The sequence below is a fragment of the Ptychodera flava genome, chromosome 21, assembly GCF_041260155.1.
Source record: "Ptychodera flava strain L36383 chromosome 21, AS_Pfla_20210202, whole genome shotgun sequence".
Lineage (NCBI taxonomy): Eukaryota > Metazoa > Hemichordata > Enteropneusta > Ptychoderidae > Ptychodera > Ptychodera flava.
Window position 1 is genome coordinate 20828979 of NC_091948.1, and position 25585 is coordinate 20854563.

The 25585-nt window shown below is 37.5% G+C and overlaps 1 protein-coding gene across 2 annotated transcripts in view; it reads left to right on the forward strand.

The window, feature by feature from the left end:
- The window catches only part of LOC139121692 (somatostatin receptor type 5-like), a 61111-nt gene that overhangs the window by 15094 nt on the left and 20432 nt on the right, over positions 1 to 25585 (forward strand). Inside the window, exon 2 of one of the 2 annotated variants that reach the window (XM_070686778.1) lies at positions 6600 to 6946. The gene's annotated coding sequence lies outside the window, so the exon portion shown is untranslated. Of the gene's footprint in view, positions 1 to 6599; positions 6947 to 25585 lie in introns of those variants that run through there. The other variant, XM_070686777.1, reaches the window with a different exon arrangement.

A 25585-nucleotide genomic window follows, 5' to 3' on the forward strand; every position in this document is an offset into this window, starting at 1 on the left:
AGAGTTGACAGTCGTAGCAGTTCCACATGCTCTCAGAAGAAAACAAACAAGCATGCAAACAAACAGACAAACAAACGAAAACAAACAAATACAAAATAAAAAGCACGTTAAATGTCATAACAAAAATGCCCTAAAGTAAAACAATTTCCGTGTATGTTTGCCGCAATTTACTATGAAATAAATCCACATTGGCTAAAGAAGAAGCGGCGATTAAAATAATCACTATCCCATACGATGTGGTGAAAAATTGTATTTTCAATTTTGAACCAAGGGTAAAAATCTTTTGACTGTCTCATAACTTTCTAAAGAAATGCACACAATCTCAACACTAACAAAAAGAAATTCACTGTCCCTTAGCAAATCATCACTTGATGATTTTACAATAATCAATGAGTTACCGGCCTATCATTTTGACTACATATTCGGGCTATTATCGATTGATCTCACCATTCTGTAGTTTTTCGGTGTATTGATCATTATTCTCACGGTCGCTAGTCACGTTTCTTTCATAGGGAGTGATATCCTATCTTTCACGAAGCGCCCAACTTCCTAAAGTACATGCCCTTGACACTTTGGGGTGAACAAAGACTACTTACCCTTCATAAGAAGAATGCGCCACGGGATAGATTTCCGGACTCTCTAAATTGCACAATTCTTCTGTAATCTAAGCTTCTGTAAATGATCTTTGAAACATATGAAGCAAAAAGTTGATTTTCTTCGCCTTTTTTGAGAACTAGAAATTCATATTTTCGCGACAGAAAATCGGAAAATGGCTGTCGTTTGAATTTCGTGAAACACAACTTTGAAGTAAGTTGCTTCAATGATTCAAACAATTGCGCGGTTTCTCCCGATTTATCCATTATGACATGTGATTTCCTCGAGCAAAGAAACTGCAAAATTTTAAAACTGATTTTCGTGATGCATATTCAGGGTTTTCTCTCGACTGCGCAATTGAACAAATTGCGCATTTCGAGCCATTTTCTGCCCTTTAAATGTTACTGACAGCTCGAAATCGCGCACAAAACACAGCAAGCAAATACGCCCATATGATGGTGACCCGAGCGCATAGTGTAGTGATCTGTGAATTTTCTGTTGTTTCTGCCCTAAAAATGTCAAATCTGCCCCGTGATGGGGTAGAAATTGCCCCTTCAATGAACGTGCAGAGAAAACACTGCATAGTACTTCAACCCTGTCGCTGCCAGTGTTCGGTCCGGTGCGATTGTTTTCTACGGCAAATGCGGACCTCTACACTGGGCAAGAGGGATGAGAGGGTCAAACCATATACACAGCAAGAAAACTAAAGGCAGATTTCATTACATACCTGTAACACGGTCTGCTCAGTACCTGTAACAGTCCTAAGAAATAACACCTTTTACAGGACCAGTAAAATTGGTCAGATATCACTTTCTTGCCTGTATCAGGATTGGTATTAAAGGAATGAATTAGTGGGTATCCAGTGCTGTGGTTACAACTTGAGACTGAATACTTGTGTACAAACAGTGGTGTGTCATTGTTGAATTTACATGGCACGTTACAGGGTCTGAAAAAACTGTCAGGTTCAAGGATTTATATTTTCAGAAAAATTGGCCAATTTTGATCATATAAATGAATACAGGCGTAATTGTGTGCACATTAAAATTATTGACCCTATTAAAGGTCATAATTACACATTGCCGTGTACAGTCCTGTAAATACAGTGATGGGACAGGCAGAAATTTCAGGCCCTGTCACATCACTATGTCTACAGCTCTGTATATAGCCATGTCATCTCAGCACTGGCCACAGACTTGTACAATCAACCCCGTCACAGGAATGGGACGTCTTTGCTGACACAGACCCGTACCACAGGGTTGTGTCAGGGTCTGTACAGTGCCTGTTCAGTCTGCTCCGTTTACTAGCCAAGGTTTTCATAGCACATCAACGACAGGTACTGGTTTTGATTATTACAGTGTTCAAGTTGTGTCCTTTTAGTGTTAGGATTCAACGAAAGGAAAAAAAAACGACAAACCTTGAATAAATGTCATGTTATCAGCTGTAATAAATACTTGCCATGAAAACATCTCCACCAATTTTCTGTTCTGTATAAAATGCCAGGAGAATTTTGCAGATGTGATAGGTCGTGTTGCTAATGGCAACGAGGACGGTTGCGACTGAATTCGCTCTGAAATACGTGTTGTGAACCGAACCTCTTACAAAATAGCTTTCTTGCTTAATTCTATGAAATAGGATGCTTAATTCTATGAAATAGGATGCTGCAATGTCAGATAATCGATTTCAAATCAACTGAGAGATAGAAATCGATATATTCTATGTATAAATACAAATATGTTTACACGGATTCTTTGTGCTTTATTTAACAGATGGTCCTTCACGAGTCCCCAACTCCATAAGTCTGCCCTTTCTGTGCACATGAAGAAGCATTCAAAAACCTGTGTTGCTGACAATAAGTCACACTTACATCAGGAAACTTGAGTTCGCAAAGTTCGTTACCCCAGATGATGGGGAGTCATTGGCGTTCTAGTTTACGAAGTCCTACATATAACAACAAAAGAAGGCCGGATTAATAGAATGCGGTTTTTCAGTCAGTAATTTGTACACGCAATATAAACTCGCACATGCGTAGGCCTGAACCATTGAATGGCTGTTTGCGACATGGAAAACATAAGTTTGCCACAAATGTACCCTTTTGATGGCTTCAGGAGTTCCTGCTTTGTGTTGACAGGTGCACATTGAGTTTGGAACATTTCGACTTTAACATGCCAACCGAAATATTCCTTCCTGAGATTTCTGCTTAACATGTGGGAATGTCAATTTCTTTCAAAATAAATATCCTTGACATTTTCTGACTATATCGATGATGTAACTGATAGGTGTCATTAGCTGTGCTCCAGAAAATCCCTGCGTATTCTGTATCTGCCACGCGTAAGCTGTCCAAATATTCATGATGATTATTTATTTGGTAGCATGACTGGCAAGAGGTTGGTTCCGATCGAAATCCCTGAACTACTCGCATGGATCTGAGTTACTAGGTGGTTCTCACTTGAACACTATTGGAACTAATTTGGGATAGTTGAATGATGAAGTAATGTCGATTTAATCTCCTAATGTAATATCATCTGCTTTTCTTTTCACATTACACATTTGTTTTTATGAGTAATTTGCAATATTACAACATTCAGCTATACGGCACGTAACACCTTTGAGAAATTTGAAAAATATGAAAATCACAATTATCCCAAAATAGTTCCAATCGTGTTCTTGACAGTTTTTTTACGACTCACATGGTTAGGTAAGAAGTTCCCGTCCAATTCTCTAAACTACAAAGTATATGGCTAATCAAAAGGACAGTAGCTGTATTGTTTGATATCCCTGCTACCTTTCCGCTGCATATTGACAGCAGTATATCATTTTACTTTCTAAAGCACAATGAAAATTTAAGTACTCAACTTGTCGATACCGGCTGTAATATGTGCGTAAAGTGCATATTGTTTGGACTAAAGTAGGTATAACGATACTGAATGCATAAAACAGGCTGTGGTGACAAGCGAAATACTGCAATAAATGCGTATCTATATTTACTTTCATTTGTTTTCTATGTTTATTCAGAGCCAACAGGTGAAATGTCCTCATACGGGTATGACTGGAAAAGGCAGGATAAAGGCATCTGAAACAAATACTAAAACCTCAGTGATACACACAGTACGTATAGACAATCAGACTGAAGGTAGACCTATCGGTAAAGATGTCAATAAAATTGTGCCCAAAACACCAGATAATTATAAACAGACTTTGGACTCGGAAGAAAGGAAAACTTCCTGACATTCAAACGAAATCTTGTTGGTTTGAAAGGTTCTGAATGACAAAGGGTCCTCGAGGTTTTAATTGATGCGCTCTACCAAACATGGTGAATCAACCTTGAAGTGGCCACACTTGTGTAAATAATTGAAGTCAGCCGCCTTGAGACGTGACCTAAGCCATGTAAGGTGAAAGTATTTACATAACTGGTCATATTGCTGTCAAGCATGAAATATACTTTGTTTGAAACAGAGAAAATTGAATATTTTCAAGGTTTCAAATTGGAAAATTTCGATTCGGCTACCAGATAGGGGAAGCATATTAAGGATTTGTATGAAGGAGATGTACAAAATCCTCAATGCCTCTACCCGGGAAACAGATTTACACCCAGTTGTTTGGTCTGTACGTATTTTAATGAACTTGTGACATCACTGCTAATGATTGAAACACACATCCACAGAGGTACAAAAAGACGTCATGATCTGAACAACCAGGTGTGGAAGTGTGTTTCAATCCATCAAGTTTCATATATATATATATATATATATATATATATATATATATATATATATATATATATATATATATTATATATATATATATATATTTATACAGTGGTGAATGAAAGTGACCTATATATATATATACAAATATATATATATATATATATATATATATATATATATATAATATATAATATAATGTAATGCAGCAACACACAGGTCTGATTATATTACACAATACAGGTATATGATTAGCAATAAAAAGTGTGACAATTCTGTTCATAGTAGTTAGATAATAGTTTATAACGATTCAGACAGACAGGGTATCATACGTGCAATTACCTTCAGTAGTTTCAGGTCGAGTAATTCTCATTTTTGATGTAGTCCAGAAATAAATGGGATGTCAGCAGTTGCTGTTGGTATAAACACCTGTGTTTACATTATCCCCTTTCCTCCATAAATAGGAATTTGAACAGCTGTTAACACTTCAATTGTGGTCACAAAAATCCCTTTGTATCTATAATTGTCTTGGCAGAGAGTTCATTTAATGATTTAATTGATCACGATAACTTAGTCTGAGTTGGAGCTTACCGTGTATTATGCAGGATTTAGGAAAATGCAAAAATAACGATAGTAATAAAATAAAATAAGTCCAAACAAACTTAAACAGGAAAAGAGAAATAAAATAGAAACACCACTCCTTAATGTTCAAAATTTGTAATTCCTTCTCTTGATACGTTTCAGTCCTAAACAACAACAATCAGATCTGATCCTGTGTTGTTTCAGTCACCCTGACACCTCGTATTTATATGTATGTGTAGACATCAAAACTTGTTTACATGAATATGTCGTATTAAAGGTTAAAATGTGACACAAGAATGACCCTGTTGCCAAAGAATTGAGAGGAAGTGACCTTTGAAAAGGTGATTTTCTGTAATACATGTGGAAAGGTGGTCTTTCTATGACATCTATTGTAAATTTTACTGCACAAAAAGGGCAAATATCATAAATTCAGGTCCGATGGTATTATTATTCAAATGTTTCATGAAACACCCACGACGTCTAATGCAATTCTTGATTCAAAATGCCACAATAAGTTGCCGAGGCTCAAGAGTTCGAAATTCAAGATAAAAGTGCGGCTGTTTTTTTTGAAGGGTCCGGTTTTAATTTTAATGCAGCGGTTTCTTTCATGTAGCGATATCATTACTCATGCAGGTCATGAGATTCGTGTTATTAATAGAGCTAAATTACCATCATTTTCTCGAACTGCTTTTATATATGATTGAACAAACATACAAACTATACCAGCCCTGTTTTTTTGCAGTTGACAAGCATGAGGCACTTTCATACTCAGCCAATTTTACAGACACAGGCAGAGACAGACAGACAGATACACACAAATGATGAAACATTGTGTGTGTTGTAAATCAGTATGTTATGGACTTGTTGGAAATTGTGTTGCTGCCGACAATTCGGCTAGTATTAATCATCAGATCCACAACATGAATGTATTCAAGCAGCACTCATCTTATAGCAAACATTATCTATATTCGGGCCAATGTTTCTCGCGATACACTTGCAGCGATAGTCTCGATGTTAATTTTAGAATCCAGAGTTTGACCAATGTCTTTGTTAAGGTATATGCGCCTCGTGATTTAAAGACGTAAACCTTTGCTCAAACTTTCCTCAATGAAATTTTCGACCATTCTCTTAACAAAGCAAAAATAAAAATCAGGGGTCACCAGGCAAAAATTGCTATTACAGAGACAAATTACCTAAAATTTCTCGATATTTGAAATTCAAAATGGCCGCTATCCCTGTGTTAACCCTATGGGAGAAAAATAAAAGTTTCGATTTTCGAAAAATTAAGACGGTAAAAACCTTTCTTTTATCAAAAGTTTTAAAATGAAAGCCCAGCTATCTGTCCCAGAGGCGAGTTCTATCTTAATAGCAAAACCAAATACTTAAAAACCCCAAAGCCGAGGAAAAGTATCAATGGAAAACCTTGTGCAGATTGCTTCATCTTTTTCATTCTACAATGATCGTAAGAACGTTAAAGTGATATCCAGCATGTGTGTAAATCCTGAACCAGCTTTATGTAAATCACTTCTCCCATGAATATAAAATGAAGTTTATATAAAACAGCGCATGTGCGCGCAAGCAAGGCAAAACATTCCACGTTTATATTCTGTTCACATCGTTGGCCTGTGTGTATACCACTCTGCTTACGGGCACGCAGTTGATTGCTTTGAAATTCATTATTGATTGTGCGGGAATAACTCAATTTCTGTTCTTTGGCAGGGTTGTTTGAAGATACGTAACCAGCCATCGACGTGTCGGGCAAGTCGACTTTCCTCATCGCGGAGCTGTGTGACGTGCAACGCGGGACTTGATTTGAATGTGTTGCCATGGTGACAGATCACACGATCTCCGCCAGAATGTAACGCGTCCATAACGGCGGGGAAGATAATCATACGATATTGGAGAGTTGGGTGCGTATGTGGGAGAAATACAGAGTGCGCTAAAACCACGTCGTAATAACTCATTCTTTCCGCCCAGAGATCTCTGACAGGCGGAACAATCAACCGCATCCCTGGCAGAGTTTCCCTCCAAAGTCGTCACGGCAGTTTACCGTTCCGGCTCAGCAGGTACGTACACGTTTATGGCCGTTATTCTATTCAGTTAGAAGGTTAGCATTCTTAATACTTACCTTGAAATCAGAAAATCGACCATCCGAAACTCTTTCGTTTCGCGTCAGCTGCGGCCGAAGACCACTTCTATGGAAGTGTGAACAGTCCGGGCAACAGTAGTTGCTTGAACGGTTTACGAGTACCGCTCGGCGGAGAGTGTCCATGCGTGCACGGCAAACAGGCGCAATTGCTTCAGCTTGTTTGTAATTTTCCATTTTTGATCCGAAACATTATGAGCGAACTAGTGAAGAATCGACAAAATTTGTTCTTATCGACTCCATGTATATGACGTTTATACGAATGACACTTCAATTCACAAACTGTATGACAGATGACTTCGTACTTGCTCGTGTGCAAAGAGAGGGTCAGCTAGCAGACTGGTCTGTACGATCGACGTAGTTTAACTTCGGCAGTACAAATACGTTTTTGAACAAAAATATTTTTTTCAAACCTCATTCAGTTTGCCATTTGTTCTGATTAATGTAAGTTTCTGTGCTTTTCTATCTTTCCAAAAGCAGTAAAATACAATTTCGTTATCGAACGCAGTTGCGTGTCTGACAGTCCTGAAAAATTGCCAAATTTGCGCCCTTTGTCTTTTCAGCTTTCTCTCACATATCCATACAAACGTTTTCTTCTGAACGAGCGCGTAGTTAAGAGGAACAGATGTGAAAGACGGTGAATTATTTTGAATTTCAATAACGAGCTCATGGTGTTAGTTCTGTAACAATTGCCAGTAGGGTAATAAACGTTCAATGTGGTCCATTGTGTGACGCGGTTGTTCGTCTTTGGAATACTGTTGTCCTGCTCTGCACCCTGTGATTAGGCATAAAAAACTTCGTTGAAAATCTTCATAACGGTGTCTGCATGGCATGATTTGCTAAATATTCGCGGGGGTAACGCTCCACGACCAGAAAAACAAAGTCCACGTGGAGTTAAACACACCGACGGAACATTTTCACCTCGAGATCACAAACTGATACAGAATGGTACCGTCGCATATCATTGTTGATCGCTATTGGCAGTTTGAATCCGTGATTATGTATGTTCATGTCTTAGATATGTCCCTTGTATATCATCAGTTATTTCATTGGAATTCTTAATCAAATAAAGACACAAATGAATAGCACACTCAAAGGACTGGACCCATTCCTGAAAACATATTTATCTGTGAGGTAGATATATGTCCGTCGTGCAAACGCCCTCTGGGCATATATATCATTTCACGGGTCATTAAATCCCAACTAGCTGTGCCTTTTAGCATTATTTTTTATGAGTTTACTTTCAAGCTAAAATAAGTTTGTGAGAATGTACCAATTTGTGTATGTATTATTATTAACTACGCTCTGGGACTGTATATGCACTTTTTAACAAGATAAAGATTACACTGCGATTAAATGTTTGCCTAAACATTAAATCGTAGCCCCATGTGGAAAAGCAAAAACTGTGGATACTTCGCATATCTGCACTGAAATCTTCACATCAACTGCACAGAGTTGCTCAATGTAATGCATAGGGGTGAATGTTTTCAACTGTTACATTGTATATTCTGTTTCCTTTGTAATATTACCAATTTTTGAAAATTGCGGAACTCAAAATGACCGTTAAAATTTGAATTTACTCGTAAAACCTTTCACATGGTTTCTCTAAAAGTAAGTTTCTCAAAGGAATGGTACCCTAATATAATATGCAGTAAAAGCATAGTATATCCCTTCAGAGGGTAGATTTCAGAGAAAACCAGGAAACATGGAATAGGAAGATATTTTGAGGTCAATAAATTTCAAGAGTTATAGCTAGTGGGGCTTTAATTATAGCAGTATAAACTCTTTCTGTGCCTTCGATATCGATGGCGGAATTATTGTTACGGGTCGATTCGAGGCCTGGCATAGGTATGAGAATATACCAGCCCACGGCCCCTCCACAAGCCCATGATGCGCTTTAGTAGGCGTAGCTTCTAGAACTACTTTCTGGGCGAGTGCCGAGTGGCTGTAAGGAGACTAGCCTTATCGCGCGGCGCATCGATACTGACCGGATTATGTTTCCCGAGTTGCGGCGCGTTGTTGTATGTGATGCCCTGCCAATCTTGAAAATTTCGAGGTCATGTCTGTAGCAACAGCGCGTAGAAAATCGATAAAATGCCCCTCGGTTATCGCAGCATGCCCATTTTCCTGTAACAAAATAATCGCGTTTTAATTCAATATGTGAAAGCAGGCAAATAATACGCAGAAAAGCGCAAGATAAATGGTTAATGTATAACTTTAAAATGATTAAAATATACGGCTGTCGATGGCTTACCTGTGAGATCCCCTTAGGAAGAGTGCCTGACGCGGTGTAAACTGCGATAGAAATATGTGACGGAGACTGCCAGCCAAACAATAGTCGCAACACAATGCTAATATGCGCTTTATTGTACTCAGTTATATCAAATAAATCTTTTCCATCAAAACAAACACAACGCAAGGAACTTCCTGCAGTGTCATTTTTCCATATGTGACGATGATCTGATCCGAACCAAAAAATATTCCATACTACTGTAGATGTAAACATACAGATGACAACGTCTTAAATTTGCGGGTACAGCACCTCATTAATATTTTGCATCCAGAACTTCTTCAACATGCAAAGCTTGTACTAGAGAAGGGTATATTTGATGTATTCGTGTTATGAAACAAAAAAAAACAAAACCAGGAACAAGATTATGCAAAATACTAGCTGTTTCTACTGGGAGAAAATCGGATCAGATAAAAGGTTTATTAGAATTAGTGTCTATGTAGGGGAGGCTTCATCTCAGACGACACAGAAACATGACCGTATTCGTCAGTTCTGTGAGTAAAAAGTGTTCACTGATTTCATTATACTGCTTCATTGCTCTTGCAGTTGGTATAATTGGCTCGGTGGTAGTGAGAAGACCATCAAATACTTTGTTATAGATTTTGAAGTGTCGAATGTGTGTCATCGCATTGACGCGTTCATACAGTTGCCCGCCGGACAAATCCGCCAGCTCTTATCGGACCTGATCTCAGTTGGCCGCTGTTGTTTTCAAAGAAATCTATTTTGTGGCTGTGTCAATTGGTTGTACATCAGTCGCCACCCCGCGGGAATTTTATAACCATGCATTCACACTTCGATGAGTTTGCCGTATCCAGAGCTAACTAGCTTTTCAGCCCCTGTCATTCGATCTACAGTTACCGCATTTGTCAAGGAACTTTTTAAAGTGTGTACGTCTCTTTTCCAGTGTTTTCATCATTCAAGGAATCTCTGTCACCGGATAATCTGAACGTTGAAATTTTTTTTCCACCATGATCCAGAAAAAACGATGTTCAAGGGAAGAGTTTAACGTTCGGAAATCTATACTCATAAATTCATGAAATATGGCTTAACATGAACAGACTGCATTATAGAACAGTATGACACCTAAATGAATTAACAAGAATGTTCTATGAGAGAAAACAAAAAACTCGGTACTTATTTATTCACCTAATATCGGTCCGATCTTCAAAATTATGCTTGCGTATATATATATATATATATATATATATATATATATATATATATAATATATATATATATATATATATATATATATATATAACACAAATTACTTCAAGTACAAAGTAATGATATCTCTTACTTATGTTTCACATCCTGCATCTTCTGTCTGAAGACTGTTGTTTGTAATTTATGTTATTATTTATAACGCTCTCCTTTACCATCGAGCACTTTTATTTCCCACGAGGACATCTCTATACTTCGATATATATATATATATATATATATATATATATATATATATATATATATATATATATATATATATAATATATATATATATATATATATGTATATTAGCTAGCTAGTTTTTTACTTGTAGTACATCAGGAACTTGGAAAATGTTCCTTCTCCTTTTTCTGTCACGTTTTCTGAGAAGTACATACATGTTAACATAACAAACTACATATTATGTTTCATATGAACGTATTAATGACAAGCCTCGGACAACTAGACAGACTAATGCATTGTAACAAGGGACACTAAGTGTACATAGTATAATTAGATATCATTCCCTAATATTTTTCTTCGTTCAGCTAGGAAAATACTAGTGGCGTAATGACCATGTCACCACTCGTCTTCGACTCATGGTGACACGGTCATTACGTCACTAGTATTTTCCTAGCTGAATGAAGAAAAATATTAGGGCACAATATACTTATCACATGCTCAGGCCAAGAATTCATTTTTTTGTTAAGTACAAGGAGTTTTCCTCAACAACTTTGCGTTTAAACTTCTGAAGTACTTTGGAATAATATCAATACGCCGTGGGAGAGTTGTCAATAATTTCTATAGTGTTCAGTCGCGTGAGTGAAGAACATGGCGCTTTCGCCTGTGAACGGAGCAAATGCCAGCTGACCTCACACAACACTTACCTTCTGCGAAGTTATACCCGCTTTCAAAGATGGTGTAGGGCTAGAAATTTAACCCAGACAAATTTACGTTAGTTTTCGAAAACAAAATTCGCTGAATCTCTGCGCGAACACTGTAACGTCGCGCCAGACCGACCGTGCCCAGGTTACAATGCTTACGGAACGCTCGGCAATGCGACCTGCAGCTTCGAGTTCATTGTTTCCAAAAATTATTCGCGTAATTCCTTAGCTATATATAATCGTTATAGCTCGGGTTATTATTGTAGTAGTCTATGAAAATATTGATTTCATTACACGACTTTTTGAGGCTTAGCGTGTGGCATCTGTGCATCGTCTGTGCATCGAAAGTTACTTGACTACAAAACTAAAACAGGACTCGAAATTTGCGAAGTTGATGTATTTTGGCAAACTCTAAAAATTATGACTATTGTTTTACGAATTTTCACATAGATACATAGATACATAGATACATAAATACATACATACATACATACATACATACATACATACATACATACATATACATACATACATATACATACATACATACATACATACATACATACATACATACATACATACATACATACATACATACATACATACATACATACTATGTAGATACGCACATCGATCGAGCGGTCAATCCAAGGAACTGAGGTTACTACAAAGTACTATTGTCTACCTACATGTATCAACACTGTGAATGTAAAAGTACTGACAACTCTACCGGAGGTTAAAGGCTGTGTAGTAATGTATCGTCATTAACTGCCAAAAAAATGGGGAATGTCGACGAGGTAATGTTTATTAATGAAAACGTCAGAACCTGATTTTCCTTTTCTGTGATTATCCGATTCAGCATCCAAACCTAGAGCAGGATTGCTTCCTTGACAATAAGTGAAGTTTGAATACTCTGAACGAAAAAGAAATAAAATAATTATATCTGAAATCACGCAGGAAGACGCTCATGTGAGACAAAAGGTGACTCAGTACGTGTCTGGGCATAAATTATGTACCTCAGATTTGCTGTCTTCGTGTGTATGGCATCATAGTATTTCATTAGTTGCATTCTCTGGCTGTAATATTCCTCATTTTGGACCATGGAATGGAGCACTTTTGGAGTAATGAGTTCGTGCTGTGCCGTAAAGTCAACGGTTTCATAATTCGCCGTGAAAGCTGTCTTTGCCAAAAGAGTAAATTGGGCCTTGTGGTGCCAACACACGAACGGAACGTCAACATTTCACCGGCCACAAGCATGGCCAGCTGCCGTCACAAACTCAGTTTACCATTCATACCGTGCGAGCAATGAAGTATCGTGACGGTCGCAATTGTAGCTCTCAATATCAACACTTTAGGCTTACTTAGCGATAATTGGAGACCGACCCAGAGGACTTTTGACAATTTTCCTGCATGCTGAGCCATCGATATTAAGTAATTGAATGTTTTTGTTAAAACCACTGCACCTAATAGTTAAATGCCTCGTTCTTCAGCGATAGTATGCCATTCATTACATCAATTGGAATGCTTGATCATAATTACCACCATGAATGAAAACATCTTGCGGAAAAACAACACCCCAGGGTAGCTTGTGGCGATTACTTTCGAGGATAAGCTTCAGTGTAATCTCCTTTCCTCTTTTATTATCCGGTGACATGTTGAGCCAACAGCCTACGTTATGTCACGTTTTTCCACCATCGCTTGTAGAACGAAAGCTAAACCATGCCAAGTGTTTTGTTGAACGGAAGTCAAGCTAGCTAGGTCTTCGAATAACACTGTAAAGGATGGGTCACCTTAAAATATAACTTTTTTTGCAATGAGCTTGTTTACACCCGTACATTTCGAAGATGCTCACTTTTCAACGGTATATGGCTATCGACACGGCCGAGCAAGAGTAACAGTTTGACGTTTTGTTTAATAATTCTTTCCTAATTATCGCTATTGGCATATTGCGGTACTCTCGTAGTTTCCATGCTCACAGGTGACAATTTTCACCTCTGCGTGTTTATTCTGTGTATAAAAGCAAAGACGGTTTATAAAAGACGGTATTATAGGAAAAGCAAAATATGCTAATCGTAAGCGGATATAACATTTTATATTGCTGGAGCCGCACCATCCATTGTTTGTTCTATGACGTACGTACTCTCTGGATTACGGTGAATGAACTATAATCACACCTTTAAACTGTTTCCACTGTAACGATGCATGCTTACTGCGTTTAGTTTAAGCCACTTAACACTGTTGTTGCACAATATACGTTCATAACATTTAATAACTATTTAATATTTTCCACGACCAGATGTTTTTGCAATAAAATGATATTTCATCATCATGAGTCCCTGTGAAGCCAGGTCTGTGAAAAACAGTTATTGTGCTGGGAAGATATGATTGCGTGAACAAAATCCGACACAATAAAAACAGGTTACAGATACTTGGCACATGTGCGACTCTCTTGTTCACAAACAATGTATTTCATGCACTATAGATGCATCATGTCAACATATAGCTGAAACATTGAAATTTATACGATGTACATTATGACAAACGTGTTTTAACTTTCATCAATCGCCAACGTACCTTGGATACAGTGTTTACATCGGTCGTAGGGGTTTCTAGCGACCTTTGAGCGCAGTTCGGACGACCGCCTTGCTTTAAGTGGTCTAAACACACGAGCTGCATTAGATGCAGCATTTGATATTAAGTGATCCTGCGATTTTCACAGGTATTCTTAGAATTTCACTTGTTCAGTGAAATGGGCTTTTCCTGCATTATGGCTTTTGTAGTACAGTATGCAAGTATACGTAACATTAAGTGCAATGTTGTCAAATGGATGGTAACATGATGTCTCTATGAGGATTCTAATGCGTACATAGGTTGGGTACATCATTTTTGGGCTCGCTTTGTGAATGGAGGCGGACATGTTTGAGTGGAGCACCGGTTTCTCATTTATCTTCAAAATGGATTAGCAGTTCCCGTTCTAGATTAATGAATAAATAATCTTTACAGATATTAAACTCGTTATAGTTTGAAAGTAATAATATTGTGAAAAGAATGCAAAAAGGTTACATGGTCGTTTGTGTATTGTCTAAAATGTTTCATGAAGTGTACTTCAAAATGACAATAAACCATATTTGTCAATGATTTTAATTTCTAATTTCTTTTCAACTTTTCAAGTCCAAGAAGACTACAACATAAATTGGTGGTCCAGCAAACCTTATAGAATTCTAGTTAAAAAGTCAAATTCAACATACATATATTGGGCGTACATCCTTAAAAGAACATTGTATTTCGAAAGTTTCAGGAAGAGGGGTTCTTTTCTACTTCTGACCGGCTCTATATACAATTTTCGTCCCAAAAGAATTCTATTCGATGCTACACGCTATATATGCCTTTTTACAGTCATATTGTAATTAATATTATAAAAATGTTAGTACGTTATTAACTTAGTAATTTTGTCAAATCAAAAAACACACTCTAATTAAGACTAATCGCGAGCTGAAACTGCGAGACCTTTGTGTATTTCCTCGTGCATTATTCATAAATTGGTCTTTTCTTTTCTTTCTCTTCAATATATTTTATTAGTTAGGCGAACTTGCTTGAATGTTGGTGCAATGGAGTGCATGCAGAGGTTTCAAACCGTCTGTACCTGGGGCACAACCAATTAAGACAGTAACCAGAGAATCGCTATGTGATGGATTTACCTTTGAAGGGGGTCTTAATTTTCCGTGAGTCATTTGCAAATTAAAAAGCCATTTGGCTTTCGCAGCGTTCTCAGAAGCTAGTACCGGCTGCAAAGCAATCATTGTAGCTAATAAGGAGAAGGGCTTAGGGGCTCCCATCACAGCATTTTCTTTCAGTTCTCATTTCAGGCGGCGGCACTGATGCGCTCTCTTCTGCGAAGTATCGCATTCCGAAGGGGCGCCTTTTTAAATGTTATTTTGCAACCGGAAAATCTATTAGATGACGAAATATCCCGTAAAAGCTCGAGGTGAATAACGCATTTGACATAAGTAGCGTATGGCATTCTATCATTTTTGACCATCAACTAGGCTATTATAAAACATTGTAAGGGCTGGTAGCTCCTATTGCACGCTGCGCATCTTGGTGAACTTTTTCTTTGCACAGTATTATGAAAGATTTTCACGGACACGGCTGTAACAACCTCTTGGCACATTTACGATTTATCCCCGATCTTTGGGCCCGAGCTGTTGCTAAGTATACCTCGACCGCTCATCTTGGACATCATGTTGTAATTTACTCCACGGCACATCTACGAATTTTAAGCAAACTTGTGTCAGGTGCAATTCAAGGTCTCAAGCACTCCATCAGAAAAAACTCGGCTACTTCTCTACTGAAGACGCTGTCTTGAAATCAGACTGTGTAAATCCACTTTCCTGGACGGAAGAACCTCGCTCCATTTGTAGGAACATATTAGAGTCCGAGCTTAAGTGGCCTTTTAGCTAAGCACCAGCACAGATGATTTAATAGACTTACAATCAGCTGCGTCAACTTACGCCACAGGTACATGTTATTCTAATGAATAAGAAAAGGAAAGCCGTCTTTTTCCATCTTTCTTTCATGGCAGACTACTAAGCAATCATATTAGTAACTTTAAATAGTACTTATGCGTTTCACTTGCTCTAGTACCCCGAACGGTTTTCATTAGTAACGCAGCTTGCAGTGTAGCACCTATAACAACTCTATAAGTAAAACAAGTTTTATTACGAAATTGAGTGAAACATGATCACATAACGTACCAAATGTATGGGAGCGATGTATTATCCCCTAGTCAAAGAGACAAAGGGTAATCGCGAGATTAAAGAACAACAAAGGGGAGATAGAGTTAGTCACTTTCGACGATTAGAAAAATAAATAGGGGTTGGCTGAGGTCATGAGATTAACCGGTAAACGGAGACAGAAAGACAAAACGAAAGAGGGACAAAGACAAGGGCACTAGAAGTGAGAAGGAGAAAGAGATACAAACAGACGTACAGGTAAAGTCAAAGAGAGAGCGAGGAGGTAGACATCCATTCAGCAGGGTTGTGATTGCATACCGGCCAAGACAGTCGTGAAGAAAGACATAATTGCTGCGATGGACAGACTTCAGTCCTGGTTGATGTTTTCGTGACCATGACAAACAACGGAGAACATTAATCACGGAATCAATACAAAGAGTGAAATACAAGGCTTCTCTTCAATCAATACTTTATTGCCATTGGAATTGAATTTCAGCCGTCTGATGTTTACCTCAGAATTTAGGCTGATCGCCCACAGGTAAAGATAGGTAGCGCTGAAGTAGTCTCATCTCATTTAGTAACCAAGTCTCGCGAAACTTCGATAGCTTATGGACACGTCTCTTTCCGGCTGTACAGTTCAAGTCAAGCTTCATATGCAGAGGAAGACAACCTGGAGAGTTTCATCAAAGAACTGTAATTTTTGTAGGGTCCTCAACTGTAGGACTGTCATACGGGACAATGTCCTGCCGAAGGTATTGCCCCCAAGATCCCAGAATTGTATACTTTCAGGTCTTTTTGCAAAATTAACATGGACGATATAAAAAGTGTAGTTTCCTGCAAATTCTCATGTTGTTTCTTCCAACAACTCTCTCTATCTGTCTCTCTCTCTCTCTCTCTCTCTCTCTCTCTCTCTCTCTCTCTCTCTGTATGTATGTATGTATGTATGTATGTATGTATGTATGTATGTATGTATGTATCTATCTATCTATCTATCTATCTATCTGTCATGAGTTAGTTTTGGGTTATTTGTAAATTGTAGGAAGCAAAGTCAACCCAAATTTTGAGGTATACATTTAATATGCTACAAGAGGAAAATCATCATGTAGTTCTGCTGAGTTATGGCGGTGCGTTCTTTTCCATTGCATTGCCCTGAAATTGATTGCCTGCCAAAATACAGTTGACCGAGATATTCTGACGTTTGTTCTATTGTTATAGTCTTATCTCGCCGGTCTGGGGAGTGAACTCACTGCTGAGAGGTACTTCGAGATCTTTGACAGAGTAGAGACTCACAGAGTTGTTGGATATCAATGATGGTGGTTTATTACTGAGTGTAAAGTTTACACATCAGATGCCCAGCTATCTCGACTCACCATAGTGGGTGATTATCCCTTTTTTTAAAAGAAATTGTAGCATCCTAATTAGATTAAGTTAGTTAAACCTCCAATCGCTAATCGACTAGTATTTCTTGATTGGTTCAAATAATTAAAATATTCTTCCCTTCAAGAAATACATTACTAAACTTTCTCTGATAGGACATTGATCATATAAAATTTTACAGTATCTGCATAAGTGACATCATCGTTATACAACATTTCCCTTATGTAATCGTCCCAGGGTCCTGTCTGGTATTGATGATACGAATTCACTCTACTGCCTTGACAATAGATGTCACTAGTACAAGTTTCTACCTGTATCCTTGATACTTAGGTATCAATGACGCAAATACATTGAATGTCCCTGACAACGGGGTTTAACCAAGATGAAGGAAAATTCGTAATGATCATTAACCCTTACACAGACTTGGGAAAGTTCAGCCGTCTCGTTCATTGACCTTTGTACAGATTCCGAAATTACAAAAACAATATCAATAAGCCAGAGAAAATTTAGTCTGTAACACTATGAATGAAACTGATAGCAGATGGTTTTATTTTCTGAACATCAATGAAAAATTGGACTTTTTAAATTTCTCACTGTTGACGGTAAATTTAATTAGGTGAGACATCGTGGGTGGTTTTTACATCAGATAAAGTATGTCAAAAGACGGTCAATGATTTTGTTTATGTAGAGACAGATGGACTTATTGAGGGATCAAAACGAGATGGAAGCTCCATATGTTTTGCTACAACTGTCAGTGAATGTATATTTAGGACCAATTGAATACAACAAAGTCTGGGTGATGGGAACTGCTCAGGGTCGGGAATTACGTTAAAGATCTGTATTGGCACCAGATTGTCTCATCAGAAAATTTACCCATAAGATTACAGTTTCAATGGAAAACAAAAGGCTATCACACCTCCATAATCCTCGTACAGACTAGAACAAAGGCGATCCCAGGGATCGCAAAATGAGCCTTTAAGCCGTAGTAAGGTGTTTTTTAGAAAAGCTCGATTCAATTAATTCTGATGTCAAAATTTCCATCCAATGAAATATAAAATGAGATCGTAACGATGTTTTTCAAAGGTGGTACCTGCATGCGCAGAGCCAGTGGAATCAGAGAATCAACAGTGTAAACGGCAAGTCGCGAACAGCGCATGGCAAAACAGCAGTTTACTTAAGACGCCAATGTCGTCATAATTGGACACTAGTTAACTCCTGCAAAACATACACCATGGAAAGAAGATTGAGATATACGTACTAAGGACCATGAACGGACCGCATAATTTGTGAGCAATACGTTGCTGTAGTGATCTGCGTAAATGTTTGTGCCTACAATGCCAAGATGAAAGCACAACGGATGTTTTCCCCCAGTATAATCTGTTTATGACGTACATGCTTTCTACGCCGAGAACGAAAATGTCACAGGCGATTTGCAATTTTGTATATGCGCAAAAAATCACAAAACCGATTTTAGATTGTCGTTAAGGTTTGTATGATAGGTAACATCAAAGGTAAACTGTCGCGTGTTAATGTCGTGCGTTTGCACCGACCAGCAAAATCGCAAATCAATGTGATCGCAAAATGTTTGCTTGTTTAACAAAGCATTTATCAATTTCCAAGCTCGATAACCTCGGAATTCGTGATGATTAAGTGTGACTTAACGATCGCGTGCGAGAGACACGTCCCCCAAAACATTAAGCCTGGAGCTACAGCAAATCACTAAAAGACTGTGGCAAATTAGGGACTGGACACAAATTACAGGGGGTGGGGGTGGGCCGGTGTTTTTTGGGGGTGGGTCGCCATTTTTCGCGCAAGCATTTTTGAAGGGTCATAAAATTTTGTGCAAGCCTATGGGGGAGGGTCACCTTTTTTATGCATCAAAGCTGAAATTGCATGTGCACGTATTAAAGAATATGGAATACTGAAAAAAGAAAACATACCTCCTGGCACTTTCATTTTCTGTCATTCCCATTATCGGTGCGCCCTTCGGGCGCAAGTTTAAGGGTATAATAAACGATGTATTGATGATCCAAGCAGCCACATTGATTTCAGTTGTCATGATTTCTACTTATCCAACTCCTCTATTGTACATATAACCTGTCCCCTATAATGACGCTTTCAATAACAATTTGGGAGATCACTTATTTGATATCATTCTCCCATTGACAATACATTGGGTATAGGTCGGTGTCAAATGTTCATGAAGCTGTATGTACATTTTTCATTTTTTGAGGACATTGACAGAATACAAACTATTCAGAATAGTGCAAAATGTCATCAATAACAACTGGAAGCTTCAGGTCGAACAACTTTTGAATAACAATTTAAGATCAGATAACCTATGAGTTATTTGTAGTTTCCTCTTCGCCTACAATGTATAGTGAATCAACATTTCGGTGAAATTCCAAAATCAAATTTCTTACACAACCATGGACGTGAAACCACTCTAGTCTAATCATGAACATTAATACTAATAATTAGATGTACATAAATGCACAAATTTACTAGTTTTGTATTGGTAAAAAAATATTCATAGTTTCATCATAGGTTGCCATGCGTAATGAATGGACATTTCAGTGAAATTCCAAAATTAAATTTCTTGCACAACCATAGACTTGAAACCACTGTAGTCTAGTCATGAACATTAATACTAATAATTAGGTGTACATAAATGCACAGATTTACTTAGTTTTGTATTTTAAAAAAAATATTCATAGTTTCATCATAGGCTGCAATGCATAGTGAATGGACATTTCAGTGAAATTCCAAAAAAAATTTCTTGCACAACCATAGACTTGAAACAACTGTAGTCTAGTCATGAACATTAATACTAATAATTAGGTGTACATAAATGCACAGATTTATCTAGTTTTGTATTGGAAAAATAATATTCATAGTTTCATCATAGGCTGCAATGCACAGTGAATGGACATTTCAGTGAAATTCCAAAATTAAATTTCTTGCACAACCATTGACTTGAAACCACTGTAGTCTAGTCATGAACATTAATACTAATAATTAGGTGTACATAAATGCACATATTTACTTAGTTTTGTATTTAAAAAAAATATTCATAGTTTCACCATAGGCTGCAATGCATAGTGAATGAACATTTCAGTGAAATTCCAAAAACAAATTTCTTGCACAACCATAGACTTGAAACCACTGTAGTCTAGTCATGAACATTAATACTAATAATTAGGTGTACATAAATGCACAGATTTACTTAGTTTTGTATTTAAAAAAAATATTCATAGTTTCATCATAGGCTGCAATGCATAGTGAATGGACATTTCAGTGAAATTCCAAAAACAAATTTCTTGCACAACCATAGACTTGAAACCACTGTAGTCTAGTCATGAACATTAATACTAATAATTAGGTGTACATAAATGCACAGATTTATCTAGTTTTGTATTGGAAAAATAATATTCATAGTTTCATCATAGGCTGCAATGCACAGTGAATGGACATTTCAGTGAAATTCCAAAATTAAATTTCTTGCACAACCATTGACTTGAAACCACTGTAGTCTAGTCATGAACATTAATACTAATAATTAGATGTACATAAATGCACATATTTACTTAGTTTTGTATTTAAAAAAAAATATTCATAGTTTCACCATAGGCTGCAATGCATAGTGAATGGACATTTCAGTGAAATTCCAAAAACAAAGTTCTTGCACAACCATAGACTTGAAACCACTGTAGTCTAGTCATGAACATTGATACTAATAATTAGGTGTACATAAATGCACAGATTTACCTAGTTTTGTATTGGGAAAAAATATTCATAGTTTCATCATAGGCTGCCATGCATAGTGAATCGACATTATCCATGAAATCTAAAAATTACATTTTTTGTAAATGCATGCACTTTTTATCTGCCGCTTCAAGCAAAGTACATTTACATGAATTATCACACACATATGATTTGATATTTTTTGGACAAAGCATTATATCGGCCGCATTTTGCCTTCCTTTTGGGAGGGGACTTCAAAAGTATAGCAAGTCAGAAGGAGGTCTTGAACGCATTGCGGGTTTGTTTGGGGGGGTATTGAGTAACAGGGGAGGGTCACTTATTTTCATGCACGGATAAGGGGGAGGGTCACTAATTTTTGTGCATAAACTTTTGAATGGTCATTATTTTTGACGCAGCGGTGTTTCGAAAAACACCGGCCCACCCCCCTGTAATTTATGTCCAGTCCCTTACAGTACTGCTTTGCATTATTCGTCCATACGCGGTAGTTTGTTACAAATTAAAAAGGACACAGCAACGACCACACATGTACCTAATCTAGTACACAATGTATTGTAGCGGAGAGTCACGCAGAAAGGACAATTGTCAATGCTTGCTCAAATATGACATCGGGTTGAGTACCTGTATGATAGTTAACGGTAGATTCAATAATTACGGTGCGATGATATCTTTCCGCACTAAGTAAAGTCAATTTGCAGAAAGAGTTTCCGATGGAAAGACGGATTGTATTCTGCTATTATCCTTTGTTGTGCGCTATTTTCTTCACTAAAACACTTATGTTATTTTGGTTGTATGGGTGAATACGCGTTACAGATTAGATTAGATTGATTAGATTAGATTAGATTAGATTAGATTAGATTATGTCCACCCATCAGTGCGTCAGCACCTACCTACCAACCTACCAACCTACCTACCTACCTACCTACCAACCTACCTACCTACCTACCAACCTACCTACCTACCTACCTACCAACCTACCAACGTACCTACCTACCTACCTACCTACCTACCTACCTACCTACCTATCTACCTACCTACCCTACCTACCTATCTACCTTCCTTCCTTAACTAACGTGCTTTTTCCCATGACAATATTATATTTCTCACTCGTACCATAATTGCGATGTTGCACTATAAGACCTTTCGCTATATCGGCAGTATGATAAAGAACTCCTGTTTTCCATATTACATATACCAGGGATTCTTGGTCGCTAACCTCTTAAACCCAGTGCCCCTATGTGTTTTCACCAAAGCATACGAAATGCAATTACCATCGGCACTTTTACCCACCTTGACGTTTTCTTCAATCTAGAACCCCACATTAAACCCCACATTAAGCCCCACATTAAACCCCACATTAAACCTCAAGACAAGAGCCTTGCTCATTACATGCACTTATCAGTACTTTCAGAATCGTTGTAATCTCGACGACATTTATTTTGCAAAAAAAAAATATTCCGACAAACTCTGAATAAACCAAATATATAGAGAGTTATATTAACATGTTTCCCAAGGTGAACGAAATCATATATTCTTCTGGGCAGTAACTTGTCGGAATGATGTGAAAAATTACACTTCTCTATTCCATGTCAGTACTGCAAATGCATTGTTTTGTGTAAACGAATTCACATCGATTCAGTCTAAGCTTTCATTACTGTTTAAATCGATCATTTAATTAAATGTATCTTATATACCCACATTATGTAGTTTGCTTATGTTTTATATTGTGTGATCGATCCATATTCTCATGTCGAGCCTATATGAATAAAACTGCACCGTGACCAAGCCGTTTCACGAGGGTTTTATCAATGTTACTATGCTTGCCATTACGTAAGAGGCCGTGGTATTATTGTCAATCACACGAAAGCATGCTCTGTTCACATCTGAGGGTACAAATCCTCATCATTAATACCAAGAAGGATTATGATCACCATGGAAACAAAGTGTAATGAAATTCACTCCTAAACGTCTATTGATGTTTTATAATCGTGTCAAGACATTTGTCATTACTTTAATTTATACATTTTCTTTCAGAAATGATGGCATTAAAATACAAGGAAAACAGTGAAATGAACAAATTTAATTAGAAATATGCTAGTGAAACATAACACCATGAAAATGGCGAACTGACAATTGGCCATTTAAATATCACAAGGGAAGGGCATAAGAGGGTAGGAAGGCCCTTTACTGTTTAAAGTTCTCAGTTTCGCTTCATTTTAATCAGAGTGAATTTCACATGCTTCAGATCGCATCTCCTCGATTGACCTTAGGGTCAATTGAATATTGCTTGGAATGTTTGTCCTGTGTATTCTCCCCTGCACCCATCAAGGTTAGACCTGATGTAAGAGAAACGCACATATCCCGGTATTTAGATCCAGCAGCTTGACCCCAGATGACCTGAAAATCATTTACTAGCTCATACGAATGTATAGCTATCAACTCTCTTGAGAGATGCTTTGCCGTAAGTCACTTATTTAAACGTGTTTTTTCACTGGTATGTAAATTTCAGGACCTTCGTGAGCTTCATTGTGTTCGTGTTAAGACTGCAGCATTCGCAGAGCGTGCAACGACGTTTTTGGCGTAAACGTGCGTGTTTTCTCTTTTGTTATTGTCGAGGACTCAAGAAGAATTATGTGTACATCAAAGAAATCTGAGATGCATATACGTTTTAATATCGACAATGCGACAAGAACATTTAGGACAAAATGCACCCCAATAGGAATATGGCATACATATTGTCGAACATATTGCAGGTATTTGCGAACAAAGGGAGTTTGCTTTTCTGAGATCGTATTAATTTAATGAAACCAATAATTGTCAAAGGTACCACTGTTATTTTCACAACTGTTATGCTATCACGCTATACCCTGCTCTCAAACTGAACGAGCAATGTACACGCGTAAAAACTAGAATTTAAATAAAGTAAAATATGCACTGTTATAAAAATGCGCTGTTTTCGCCAGTGTACTTTATCTGAATAGTGAACTATTCAACTAAGTGAAAGTTGTGTCTCATATCATTGAAAAGCACTGAATTGAGGAGCACGTATGCATGACTCCTCAACATTGCTCCCGGGCACTGCATCAGAAAGTTCCTTGACTAATTAGTCAACCCCCAGAGCGTTTAGTAGCGATCACAATGCATTCTGCCGGTCCATTGCGCTGCTGCAGTGGCCTGTTAAAGGTTGAATAGAGTTCGTCCCGGTGAAGGCATCGGCTGATTGACAACGAGGGGATTTTAAGTGAGGGAGTGGCAACCTCTTCGGGTAGGCAGGGTTGTTGCTTGGGATATCATTTCATACATGTGCGTATGCACACACATATCTCATGACAAATGTTCTTCAAGTGAACATAGGTTAAAATGCCATGGCGAGGAAAGGCACTCAGCGAGTTAGTTTACTTGAAAGCTGGAAGAATTAATGATTCCCCGATATTGTAACCAACTTCGATATAACGTCGAAGTTGTTCCCCACTTATAGTAATACCACTGATATTATGAGAACTTTCAGAATATTCTTATTGAAAAAAGACACTCTCTTAGTGATGGCCATTGCCATTATTAATTGTCTCTATTACTATTGATGTCTGTTTTATTCCCAACAATATCATTTATAACATTCTTGACTCATCAGTAGATTCTCACAACTGTAATTTTCATGCCTTTTCTTTTGATTTGCACTCTAAGAATGGGAAGATGTAGACAGCTAAACGTTTTTGTTATATTCTATTTCCACTTTGTAATGACAAGAATTGGTACTTTTCAATTATCATCCAGATAATATACTTACTTACATCTAGCCTCGATCAACGTCTGTCGCATATTTTCTTTCATCGCCAACTTCTTAAAAGTACTGTGTGTGTCGTTTTGAAAATTTGCTTAGCACATTTTACAGCGGGAACACTGCTTTAAGTTGTGTTGTTTATCTTTTAAATGACATGTCATGCACTGTCCACTTAAACCATTTTTGCTTAGTAATAAGTATCTTAGTTGCTCATTTATAGTTTTATTCTTAATTTTGCTTCGTGCTTTATGATAACATTGTGTAATCAAAGATGTTACAAGGTCGTTAGCGCGTCGAAACTGAAATATTTATTTTTTTGCTTAAATTTCCCTCGAGTAAGCTTGAACCACTTTCTTGTTTGATCAAGACCGTACATCGGTTCCCACCATTCAAAGTTAGGTACTAAAGAAAAAAAATCGTTAAATTCAGTGGTATTTGAAATTGACTGTATCTGTGTTATTTCTACCAGTCAAGATAAAAAACATACCACTATAAGTATTGTAAAAATTTGAGAGTCCGACATATG